Genomic DNA, 13,904 nt, shown 5'->3' with positions numbered 1-13,904 from the left:
AGGGCTTAGTGATATGGTTTAGTGGAGGACTGGTTAGTGTTAGGTCAGAGGCTGGACTAGGTGATCTTGGAGGTCTCTTCCAACCTAGAGGATTCTGTGATTCTGTGATAATATTTCCTTTTAGATACACCCAGACATAACTCTGAAGCTCAGCAGCATGCCAATACTTAGGAAAGAAAAGGCTTTCAAGGAGAAAAGGAGCACTGATTTCTCTCTGAGTTTGCAGAGCTACAATAATAGGACATATCACAGATACCAATTCCAAAGATAGTTATTCATACCATCTATGAACAACTCTCACAAATGTTACAGAGTTTGGGGCAAGTTTATCTTTATAAAGAATTCATGACATACCTCCTTTCAATCATCTCACATCCACCCACACTGACATTTCACAAACCAAACTTATCCATAGTACCTCTCAGCACAAGGCTTTTTCTACACATTTGTTCAGGTCAGCACGCAAATGTTCTCACTTTCCAGTCTTAAAAATAAAACAAAACAAAAACAACAACAGAACCCCACAGACTCCCACATCCTTATACAGAAGACTATTCAAGGTCAAGATCAAGCAAACAGACCTTTGTCCTCTTTTGTCCTCCTCTTAGTTTCTGTGATACCTTCTTTGACATAGTGCGTTTTGTATTTGCCATCAGAATGTTGCAATTCTTGCAGGTTCTTTCTCCTTGAAATAACAAGATCAAACAGAAACAAAATGGCAAATTTTGAACGGTTTTGTCTATTTCCATTACAAAAATAAGGAGATACTGTCATAAAAATGAACGTTGAAAAATTAAGTTACAGAAAACCAAATGCAGTCCTCTATTCCTGAGGAAAAACCTCATTGTACCTAATTTATATCAAGAACTATATCATGATTTATTCTTTCATGGTTATTCCAAAATATATATATATATATTTCTACAGCCAATTTATTTCCTGTATCTTAATCACCTACTAAGTTGCCTACACCAGATTACGTTGTGTTTTTTTTTGTTTGTTTGTTTGTTTTTTGTTTTGTTTTGTTTTTTTCAAGGTATAAAAACAGCTAAACAGTGCTTCCTGTAATTATGAGGCAACAGTTTTATTTTTCTCTTTGGTGGACCTCAATGTTATACTTCACTTACAAGAAAAAAAAAGGAAAGAAAAAAAAAAACTATAAAAAAATAATGCAACTAAACTCTTCCTATGTCAAAGAAATATATGTCTCAGCTGAAGACAAACTTCTATGTATGATAATTATATTTCATGAATAGCTTTAAAAATATGAAAAGTACTCATAGAAAGTAAGCAGAGGAAAAGAACTTTTATGGAAAAGAATAGTGCTAAATCATTAAGCACACAAAAACACATTTTCTATATAGCTTAATATGACATAAAGGCAGAAAACGCTAATTCATATTTACTGGCTCACCAAGACAATTCTTCCATGAAATTCCACAAGTAATGCACGTTATTATTCTCTGATTTACAGATCTTTGTTGCAGAAGTAAAGTCACTTGCTCATAGCTTGCTGGCATGTCATGGCACCAGCTGTATGAAAAAAATGAATTTCTAACCTCAAATAGCATAAATGAACTGTTACTAACCACAATGAAGTAAGGATCTATGACTGCAGTTGCAGATAAAATTCCCCATCAGCTTCTGAATTTTACTCATTTACCACTTTAGTGCAGTGCAGACTCATTCATGAAAACAGTTCTCAAAAAAATGTGTAAGGACACTAAATGGGTTTCAGAGGCTTTTCATTTATTTTTAATCTTTGTTCTGAAGTATGGAGCTGATGCCAATAAAACGGCCAGCAGAGCTTTATTTTATTTTAAGAAAAGATAGTCACTTGTATGCCATTGTTGCTCTCAGGTATAGCTGAAATGTTTCATCTTAGACTCCCCAAAAACGTCAGCTTCAGGCAATTCATCTCAAGTTAAAAATATCAGCTTTAGGACCGAACTAAAATAAAGCAAACAAAAAGGGCCTGGCAACTGGAAGTGTCAGTAAAACTTAACTACAGATGACATTGTTAGTTCCCCATGTAGTACAGGATATTAAGATGTATGCATAGTAAATGGAGGGTTTTGTGATCTTGATGTACTTCTTAATGATATCCACCACTTCGCAAATGTCAGGCATGATGTGGATGTCTACTCACATTACCACTTTAGTGTATAATCCTGAATAATCACTATAATCTGGTTTTAGCAACTGTGGTCATGATAAAGGATGTACATCTACTTCCGTAACTATCTCATCAGAAATTGTTGCCTGATCCCGCATTAACTTAGGAGAGAAGAAAACAAGACTGAAATAAAAGAGAACCAAACAAAAGAGAACATTCAAAAAGATTCTACAATTCCATTATGATTCATGATCTATTCTACCAAAGTGCTTAAACACATATAAATGTTTAAAAACTTGAATAATTCCACTAGAAGTAAAGCTGTTTATATGCATAAATGTTTTGAAGGCATGCAGTATTGTTCTCACAGTGTGATTTCATGAAATACAGTTGAAAATTATTATAATTTTTGAATTACATAGAATGAGACCCCCCCCAAAAAAAAAAATAGCCAGACATGAATAAAGTGTACTATTTTACAACTAAAATTTATTTAAGATGTAAATAAATTGACCCCATTTAGATCTCAGAGAAACTAGTTAGATTCAGTTAGAGAACCTAGTTAGATTTTTTTTTTTAATCAGTATATACTTTGGAGGAAGGTGCTTTGATGCATTCAGGGGAGATGTTGCTCACATTTCTTTGCTAAATATCAGCACAAGTACTACAGACTGCAGAATGACTTGTTGCTGAAAAAAAGATCTCAAAAAGGGGTCATACAGGGAACAGGCAGCAGATTTGATTTAAGGACAAAACGTCCCCAAAATAACATGCCTGCATACAATGTATCTGAAACACAGAGGCTGACTACGATAATGAATGCAAATTGAAGTACCCAAAAATAGGGTACTAGTAAGCTTGAATTTGACAAAGGGGAAAAAAATAAAAAAAGTTACAAGTGACGCATATCACCAATATTTTGGACTTTTGAGTATTTTACTAAGGGTAGTAGTATTTACTAATTTGCCTTATAAATGAATGAATGAATTAATGGACTAATATATTTTACTTAATAGAATAAAATGTATTAATTTTAGGATTTAGTTTCTGAGCACAGGTTAGAATGAAGTTAAAACCCTCTTAATTGTTCAGAACAATCAAAGTAAATTAATTAAGCTGAAATAGTCTTTATGGAATCAAATTAATACAAATCTAGATTTTTTTGGGGAAAAAATAGCCTATCATAAATACTCACACACTTAAAATTCCATAAAATGGCAATATTTTGTTCCTTTTCATATGCAAAAGATTTCTAGCGAAGCTTGAAGTAGACTAGAACCAGTATCTTCCTCTTGACTATCACGGTAAAGGAGTTTAGCTGAACAGACTGCCCAGGAAGAGATAACAAAGTAGGATTTATATGGATACTTTTCCCGGAATAAAGTTATTCTTCCTGACAGAGAGGACCGAGCAAAGAGAAGGCTGTGACTAAGACAGGGGCACCGAGCAGTGGAGCTGGGATGGAGGCAGGCAGGGCCTTGCTGCGGAGCCGGCAGCAGCGCGGGCCACTCAAACCGGACGTCGCCGCCATTTTGCAGCCAGTTCTACAGGCAGCTGGCAGAAGTGGTGAAATCGCCAGCGCTTGTGCTCGTGGTGGACTTCGACTTCCCAGACATATCCTGGAAATACAGTACAGCTCAGGGGAAGCAGGCTAGGAGGTTTCTGGACAGCGTGGAAGACAGTTTCCTGACACAGCTGGTTAGTGAGCTTGCCGGGGGGTGCCCCATTAGACCTTCTGTTCACAGAGAAGGACTGGTGGGAGATGTGGTGGCTGGGAGCTGGCTTGGGCAGAGCGACCACAAAATGGTGGAGTTCTCCCTTCTTGGCAAAGTCAGGAGGGGGAGCAGTAAAACTGCTGTCTTGGGCTTCTGGAGGGCAGACTCTGAGCTGTTTGGGACACTGGTTGGCAGAGTCCCTTGGGAGGCGGTTCTGAAGGGCAGAGGAGTCCAGGAGGGCTGGGCGCTCCTCAGTAGGGAAATCTTAATGGCGCAGGAGCGGTCTGTCCCCACGTGCCCAAAGATGAGCTGGCACAGAAGATACCGGCCAGGCAGAGCAGAGAGTTGTGACGAAGGGCTGTGGATGTGGTCTGCCTTGATTTCAGTAAGGCTTTTGACACGTTTCCCACAGCATTCTCCTCAAGGAACTGGCTGCTCATGGCTTGGACTGGCGCACGCTTCGTTGGGTTAGAACCTGGCTGGATAGCCGGGCCCAAAGAGTTGTGGTGAAAGGAGTCATAACCAGTTGGGGGCCGGTCACCAGTGGACTCCCCCAGGGCTCGGTGCTGAGGCTGGTCCTCTTTAATATATTTATCGATGATATGGATGAGGGGATCAAGTGCACCCTCAGTAAGTTAGCAGACTACACCAAGTTAGGTGCGTGTGTTGATCTGCTCGAGGGTAGGAAGGCTCTGCAGGAGGATCTGGATAGGCTGCACCGATGGGCTGAGGTCAACTGCATGAAGTTCAACAAGGCCAAGTGCCGGGTCCTGCACCTGGGACACAACAACCCCAAGCAGAGCTTGGGGGGGGGAAATGGCGATCTTGAGTATGTTATTCACTGGAGAATCATATTTAGGAGGGGAACGATTTGGCAGGCAGCTATGCAAGAATGGGAAAGAGCTAACGCTCCCCGGACCAAGAGTAATTGTGATAGAGCATACATGTATATATCTGCTTATCTAACTGAGATAATAACAACCCACAACATAGAAATCATATGAGAGACTCGGGATCAGAATTAGAAAGTACTTAGGGATGAATCCTGAGGATCTGGTAGCCCAAGGGCTCTTCAAAGTTCGTTTTTTGTGATTAAAGCCTGGCCAGATACACAGAAAAAGCCCCAGAAGGTGGGAGGACGGAGTGAACAGTGCGGGTAGTATGGAGGTGGATGCCAGGAACGGAGATGAAAAGGAAAAGTAGAGAGCAAAACAAATGGTATTCCCAGCGTACTGGTTAGCGAGGCAGAGGGGGAGATAGAGGGGCTTTCAGGAGGAGTTGGGCCCAGGATGGAAAGGAGAGGAAAAGAGTTGAAGGAATGGCAGGCAAAGAAAGCTACCTGTGTTGCAGCCTAAATCCTAGCAGGGATGGGTTTTGAGAAGATGTTCTAAGTGTGGCCAGGCCGGCCACTTCAAACAGGAGTATCCGGAGTGGAAGAAGGAGGAGAGATTGCTGTTATAAATTCGGAACAGGGGAGTCAGGGCTTATCAGAAAGCTGGTTCCCTGATAAAGGAGAAAGTGTGCCTCAAGGGTTCCTCAAGTGTACCTCACTGGGGATTACTCTGCAATTATTGTTGTGGGCAAAACAGACTCAGCATAGGAAGATTAATAAAATTTATTACCTGTTGCTGACAGGCTGGAGCAGTGAGAAACAAGCTGCGGCACCTCCACGCTCTTCACTCTCTTCCACCTCTTCCCTGCCCTGAGTGGTGCGGGGGGACCAGGAGCAGCTGCAGTCAGTCCGTGGTGCTTCCTTCCCCCTGCTCCTTCACAGACACTCTCCCCCCTGCTCTGGTCCCTCTCGTGGGGTGCCAACCTTCCTGGGCTGCTCCTGTGTGGGTTTCTCTACAGGCAGCAAAAAAAAAAACACAACAGGTTCTTTGGTGCTCCAGGTGCGGGTCTGTGTCGTGGGGTCTGTTTGTTAGGAGTGGGTTGTGCTGACTTTGGGACCCCCTGGGGTCTACCCTCCCTCCCCGGATCACCTGCTCCTAAATGGGCTCTGCAACAGTTTGTGTTTTTTTTTTTTTTTTTTCTGTTTCTTGGATGTGCCCTCACAGAGGCACAAACTGCATTGCTCATGGCTTGGCTCTGGGCAGCAGTGGGCCCAGCTGAAACTGGCCCTTACCTAACAGGGGGCAGCTGCTGGATTCTTCTCACAGATGCTGCCAGTGCAGCCCCACCCTGCTACCAGAACCTTGCCATGTGAACCCAATACACTGAGGCAGCTAGGTCATTACTGGCCTGTAAAGTATCAGGGCTTAAATTAATTAATGAAACCCTAAATGTGATGGGGGTAGAAGGGACTGGGATAACAGTGCCGCTTTTTGGGGACACCAGGCTGAGACTAGGGATAGAATGATCACTGGGCAATTATTGTATGTACCTGAGGCAGTGACTAACTAGTTGGGAAAGGATTTGATAATGAAATTGGGCATTCAAATACTAAATTGTTAGGCTGGAATAACGGTATTATTAATGGGGTGCTCTCAGAGCCATGAGAGCAAAGATATATTTGCCTTTGAGTGGAAGGACCCTGAAATGGGGGAGAAGCAGCAATACAGATGGACAGTTTTACCTAAGGGGTTTACAGAGCCACCAATTTCTTTGAGCAAGTTCTAGAACAAACCTTGGAGCAATTCCAACCTCCAGAGAAGGTGTTACTGTTACAATATGTGGATGAAAAATAAATTACAATACATAGAAACAGAAGTCAAGCATTCAGGGCATCTGGTGTCTGAAGGACAAAAAAAGAATAAATCCAGAGAGGATTCAGGGAATTGAGTTAACTCTACCCAAAACTAAAAACTAAAAAAAATAAATAAATAAATTAAAAAAAAAAAAAAAAGAGAGAGAGAGAGAAGGAAGTTTTTGAGGAATTAGGAGTTACAAAGTCCAAAGGAAAATAGATAGTCCCTGAGGGGAGAAAAATCTTGAATGAAGTGCTAATGAAGCAAGTATTAATGGTTTTATATTAAGAGGGTCATTGGGAATTCAAGCAATGTGTGATGCAGTGCTATGGAAATGTGTACGCAAAGGAATATAGATACTCTGGCTGAACAAGTATGCAGGAGTTGTGTAGTATGTCAAAAGGTAAATTGGAAAATTATCTGCAGTCAGCCCAAAGCAGGGCAAGAACCAGGAATTCAATGCTTCCAAAATGTATGGGTAGATTTTACAAAGCTCCTTAAGAGTAGGTAGATTTAAATACTTAGTCATGGTCGATCATTGTCAGGGTGGGTGGAAGCTTTCCCTTCAGTATCTGCTACTGCGAACGTAGCAACTAAAGTAATTCTAGAACAAATAACTCCAAGGTATGGAGTCATTGAAAGTATGGACTCTGATCAAGGAAATCACTTTATGTCAGAAATATTGCAAGGGCTAATGTGGACTCTAGGAATTAAGTGGAAATTTCACACTCCTTGGCACCCTTACTCTTCTGGAAGGGTGGAGTGGATCAGACAGTAAAGAAGCAGTTGATTAAGTTCTGGAAATTCGGCTTCCCCAGATGAAGTGCTTACCTTTGGCACTTCTCCGAATTCAAACTGCACCAAGAAAAGATGTGGGAGTTTCACCATGTGAAATATTATTTGGATTGCTGTACATGGACAAAGGGAATGAATTACCTCAATTTGAGTCAAAAGATGCTTTTCTTAAGAACTATATCCTTCAGCTGTCTTCCTCTTTGTCATCTCTCAGGACCCATGGATCATTAGCTCAAACCGTACCCTTGGAAGTCCTGATCTGTCCATTCCAAGTGGGAGATTGTGTTTTGATGCGAACATGGAGAGACTCAAAGCTGCAACCGGAGTGGGACGGACTGTTCCGAGTGCTCCTGACTACTGAGACAACGGTAAGAACAGCTAGAAAAGGGTGGACTCATACCTGGGTAAAAGCATCAGTTAACCCTAATACCAGAGAGACTGCATTAACAGACTTCTACAATAGATGCTTTGAACAGTTTTAGCCTCAAACCTTTAACTTCTCCTTAGAAGAATTCTTAATGAATTAGTGGGTAAAAGGGATTGAATTGCACAGAATTAGAGTGTTTCCAGGGAACACTCCTTGGAAGTGAGAGAAGAGGGAGGTATTTAATCCCCACCAGAAGAATCCTTATTAGTTTGACTTTTATTCTTTTTCTTAATTATTATTTCTTAATTATTATAGGGGTTTGTATATATACGTAGAGAAATTATGTATTTTAAGTTTATCTTAGTAATACCTATTCTGAACGCATTAGTGATAGGATGGAGAGAAAAATTACCATTTCCAATTAATCCAGAACATCTCTCGAGTTCTGTCTCAAAGTAATTGTTGGATTTGCACCCAGATGCCTAGAAAGACTTGAAAAGTCCTTGTCCCTGATTGCTATTTCCAGCAGCAACTGTGTCTGGATTCTCTAAATTTCTAAAAATGATAGATCACACTCAGTTCCGGGAAGGAATAGATTTTGAATTTGAGCTCCCTACACATAACCCTGGCTACAATATACTGTGTTATCAAAGATGCCTTTTCAACAACATTTATAGAAACTCAGGGGGCAATAGTACTGACTCTGGGTATGGAAATATTATCCATGAAACAGGGAATAATCCATACTGTACTGAATATGGTAGCCGTGGAAATGCTAATATACATAATGCACATCAGATACAATGCAAGAATCCTGTAACCAGGTGGCCTGGCCCAAATGGCAAGGGGTGGTACTGGCTATGTGGCCATAAAGCCAGGAAGGTGTTGCCCATAGGATGGAAGAGAGCTTGCACCCTGGGGGCAATAATTCCAAATGTAACTGTTATTGAAGACCCACAAAAAGCCCCCTTGAGACATCACACAGAATTAAGTGGACTCCTGATAATCCTCTAGTAAAATCCCCTAGCATTTCACAAGTTTGCAAGGTGTTTTTTACCTTGGTTAGAGGTGAGTGAATTAGAAAAAGCTATTGTAAATATCACAGCTATACTTGAAGAACTAGAAAATAACACTCTGAAATAACTGTAATTAATGCTAGTTGCTGTATATATGTAGATCAAATGGGATGAATTTGACTGATCTCAAAAATATTTGGAAAAAAAAAATATCCTGCAAAGAATGTCTCAAGATAACTCTTCCTGGGTATTTAGAAACATTTGGGAAAAACTAACTTAGTGGTTAACTGAATGGAATTGGCTCAAACAACTATTTGTTGATATTGTAATAATAATGGCATTGTCTATCTGTCATCCCGCATGACATCCAAAGGAGAATATTGCACCTAAGTGTTGGAAAAACTCAATAGTGGGGTACGTGAAGAAGTTCAAAAACAACAATAGAAGTAAGAAAAAAAAGAGGGGGGAATTGTGAGAAACTAAGTTGTGGTTTTGCAGCAGAATTTTTGAAATAGTGTGTGTTGTTGCAGTAGAAAAATAATCTGTATTCAAAGGTAGTTGTGTAGTCATAACGAAGAGAAATGCTAAGTAGATAAGTGGACAGTAGAAGCCTCACTGTTCCAAAATAAGGTAGAAGACTGAGAAAGACAGGATGAGCAGTGTGAGAACAGTTTAAAAAAAAAAAAAAAAAAAAAAACAGGATCACAAGTTCTCTAAACGTAAGAAAGAAGGGTTAAAAAAAGAAGAGGAGAAAGGAAAAATTAAAGGGTTGATCAAAAAATTGTACATACATTGGTATAGAGGAGCGTCAAGGAGCTTGTGAACCTGTAATACTCAGCCAGTGGGGAAGCAGGGGAGGAGATCAGGTGTTGGGTAATAGGGAATAAAAGGTGAGTTTTACAATAATGCGCTCCTAATCAGCAGGATGCTTCCCAGAAGATCCCATCTGAAGAAAATTATTGAGATTTTTCTCACAATATGGTTTAGTGGAGGACTTGTTAGTGTTAGGTCAGAGGTTGGACTAGGTGATCTTGGAGGTCTCTTCCAACCTAGATGATTCTGTGATTCTGTAAGGGCAAAAAAAAATTAGACACAAAAAATAAGTCTTGTTTTTTACTTTTTACAATTATTTTACAAAATTATTTTACAATACTAACAGTCCTCTAACAAGAGAGGAAATAACAGTTGAAAACATTGCTAATAAGACCATTTCAAGACAGGTTTTAGGACAGTAGGACTACAGACTAGATTTAACAACAGTAAAGGCTATGGAAGAAAATAAAAAAAGATTCACAGCACATCTGACTTTTGATATCAGAATGCGAGACTGAATATTTGCTTATAAATGTATGGTGATCTGGTGAGCAAAGACAAAATCATAAAAGAAAGGAGAAAACTCAGCTTTTTTGTTCCAAGAGGACAAAGATAACATCACATGAACACACAGAGTAAGAAAGGCCCTGGTGCACATATATACCAGAATAACCATTTCCAAATAGAGTATCAACATTCTAAAGATGGATGTCTGGGTATTAGCAAAAGACAAATATTCAAATAAATGAAGTAAGCAAGGTCTTTATATTGTTCTTCTGCTTGCTGAGACAGGAATCTCCTGCTTTTCTATCATAGAGCTTTTGCTTCTCTTTGCTTAAAGAACAAAAGTGTTCCTATAGTCTAGTCTGTCTTTTTCAATGACTATCTAATTTACTCCTTTCCTGTTTTGTTTTTTGTTGTCAATATTTAAGACATAACAAAAATCAATCTTATAATTTGTTAACAACCATCTAACAAGATCAAAGAAGAGAACAGTGCTAACAAGACTGCCTTAGGACATGGATTTCAGGGTGGCGAGACCCAACTCTTAATTGTTAAGTGTGGTGACTACTACATACAGCAAGAAGCCTGTAACAATAAAAACGTCAACTCCAGACTCAGTAATGTCCTCTCATTAGAGTATCTTCCCTCTCTTTTCCTTTCTGATCAACAATTGCATAATCTCTTCTGCCAGGCAGCTGACACATTGCTGTCATAGTGCTCTGCCTGAACAACAAATCCTTCTTTTGTAATACAGATGCTAAGTTAAATAAGACCGGGTAACTTTACTACTGCTTATATTACAATGAAGTAGCTGTGTTGCACCTGTTCTTCGGGTGTTGATATCTCTATCATAGGCCTAGTTAATACACTACTATTGAACAAGGACTGATGAAGAGACCAAAATTATTCCAATATAGTTCTAAAAACAGACAACGAATTCCATGTCGAAAAACCAACCAGGAAAAGCAGAAAACAAAAACAAGCCATACAGATAAATATAATGCACCTTCTCCCATATTCTCATGTGACTTCAGCCCATTACAAGGGTAAATATGTGCAAGGGGTGTCTAAATGACAAAACGCATGTTATAACACTGGGAGTTTAACTTTAAGGATGGGGCAACCCAAAGAATTGAGGCACAGTGGCCTTGGATGACCCCCCTACAGGCCAATAGGTGACCTCAGATGACCTCGCAGGCTAATTGGTGACCTCAGATGACCCCGGAACCCAAAAAATTGAGGAGAAGTGACCTCGGATGACCCCACAAGCTAATTGGTGACCTCAGATGACCCCGGACCCCAAAAAATTGAGGAGCGGTGACCTCGGATGACCCCACAGGCTAATTAGTGACCTCAGATGACCCCGGAACCCAAAAAATTCAGCAACAGTGACCTCAGATGACCCCACAAGCTAATTGGTGACCTCAGATGACCCCGGAACCCAAAAAATTGAGGAGCGGTGACCTCAGATGACCCCACAAGCTAATTGGTGACCTCAGATGACCCCAGAACCCAAAAAATTGAGGAATGGTGACCTCAGATGACCCCACAGGCTAATTGGTGACCTCAGATGACCCCAGAACCCAAAAAATTGAGGAGCGGTGACCTTGGATGACCCCACAAGCTAATTGGTGACCTCAGATGACCCCAGAACCCAAAAAATTCAGCAACAGTGACCTCGGACGACCCCACAAGCTAATTGGTGACCTCAGATGACCCCAGTACCCAAAAAATTGAGGAGCGATGACCTCGGATGACCCCACAGGCTAATTGGTGACCTCAGATGACCCCAGAACCCAAAAAAATTCAGCAACAGTGACCTCGGATGACCCCACAAGCTAATTGGTGACCTCAGATGACCCCCAGAACCCAAAAAATTCAGCTACAGTGACCTCGGATGACCCCACAAGCTAATTGGTGACCTCAGATGACCCTGGACCCCCAAAAATTGAGGAGCAGTGACCTCAGATGAACCCGCAGGCTAATTGGTGACCTCAGATGACCCCAGAACCCAAAAAATTGAGGAGCAGTGACCTCAGATGACCCCGCAGGCTAATTGGTGACCTCAGATGACCCCAGAACCCAAAAAAATTCAGCAACAGTGACCTCGGATGACCCCACAGGCTAATTGGTGACCTCAGATGACCCCGGAACCCAAAAAATTGAGGAGTGGTGACCTCGTATGACCCCGCAGGCTAATTGGTGACCTCAGATGACCCCAGAACCCAACAAATTGAGGTGCGGTGACCTCAGATGACCCCACAGGCTAATTGGTGACCTCAGATGACCCCAGAACCCAAAAAAATTCAGCAACAGTGATCTCGGATGACCCTGCAGGCTAATTGGTGACCTCAGATGACCCCAGAACCCAAAAAATTGAGGAGCGGTGACCTTGGATGACCCCACAGGCTAATTGGTGACCTCAGATGACCCCAGAACCCAAAAAAATTCAGCAACAGTGACCTCGGATGACCCCACAGGCTAATTGGTGACCTCAGATGACCCCAGAACCCAAAAAATTGAGGAGCGGTGACCTCAGATGACCTCGCAGGCTAATTGGTGACCTCAGATGACCCCAGAACCCAAAAAATTGAGGAGCAGTGACCTCAGATGACCCCGCAGGCTAATTGGTGACCTCAGATGACCCCAGAACCCAAAAAAATTCAGCAACAGTGACCTCGGATGACCCCACAGGCTAATTGGTGACCTCAGATGACCCCAGAACCCAAAAAAATTCAGCAACAGTGACCTCGGATGACCCCACAGGCTAATTGGTGACCTCAGATGACCCCAGAACCCAAAAAATTCAGCAACAGTGACCTCGGATGACCCCACAGGCTAATTGGTGACCTCAGATGACCCTGGAACCCAAAAAATTGAGGAGCGGTGACCTCAGATGACCCCACAGGCTAATTGGTGACCTCAGATGACCCCAGAACCCAAAAAATTGAGGAGCGGTGACCTCAGATGACCCCGCAGGCTAATTGGTGACCTCAGATGACCCCAGAACCCAAAAAAATTCAGCAACAGTGACCTCGGATGACCCCACAGGCTAATTGGTGACCTCAGATGACCCCAGAACCCCAAAAAATTCAGCAACAGTGACCTCGTATGACCCCGCAGGCTAATTGGTGACCTCAGATGACCCCAGAACCCAAAAAATTCAGCAACAGTGACCTCGGATGACCCCACAGGCTAATTGGTGACCTCAGATGACCCCAGAACCCCAAAAATTGAGGCGCGGTGACCTCGGATGACCCCACAGGCTAATTGTTTACCTCAGAGGACCCGTATCCAAAATTCCATATTCCTCCCAATTGTTTGGGTTACTTGGATTTCTCCACTATCTCCTCTGCAGTGTTTGTAGTCTCTGATGACTCCACCTGCTGTGGTCACCTGGGGCCTCCTCTGCAATGCAGGTGCCTCCAGCATGTTCCTGCAATGCCTTAGGAGTCATTTCAGATCTTCTGTGCTCTGGTTTCATTTTAGAGGTGTTGGGCTGGGATGAAACCACTTTAAGTTTGTGTTTTCCAGCTTCAGCTTTCGCACTCTGGCTGAATGAAGCTTTCAGGCATGATCTTTTGAGTGTAGCATGTAATGAGAAAAAAGGGAGACTCGTATCAATCTTCCCCAATGATTCCCTCCAAAGAAAGGACAGAAAAACTATGAATTAAGGTCAAAAATTGAAAACAGGCACCAGCCCATTTTTATTTCATGAAGGAACAACAAGAGGCTGCTTGTTTTACTAAGATAAATATTATGCAGTACATATAAAACACCTTCCATCTGCACAACCTCCTTACATTGCACAGTTCATTGCATGAAGCTTTTGCAGAGATCAGCCCCTGAATGATGCTGATTTCATCCGGTCCTTCAGCAGCAGACTGCAGG

The sequence above is a fragment of the Netta rufina genome (assembly GCF_964035555.1).
Source record: "Netta rufina genome assembly, chromosome: 5".
NCBI classification, from domain to species: domain Eukaryota; kingdom Metazoa; phylum Chordata; class Aves; order Anseriformes; family Anatidae; genus Netta; species Netta rufina.
Note: the sequence above shows the minus strand (reverse complement) of the source record.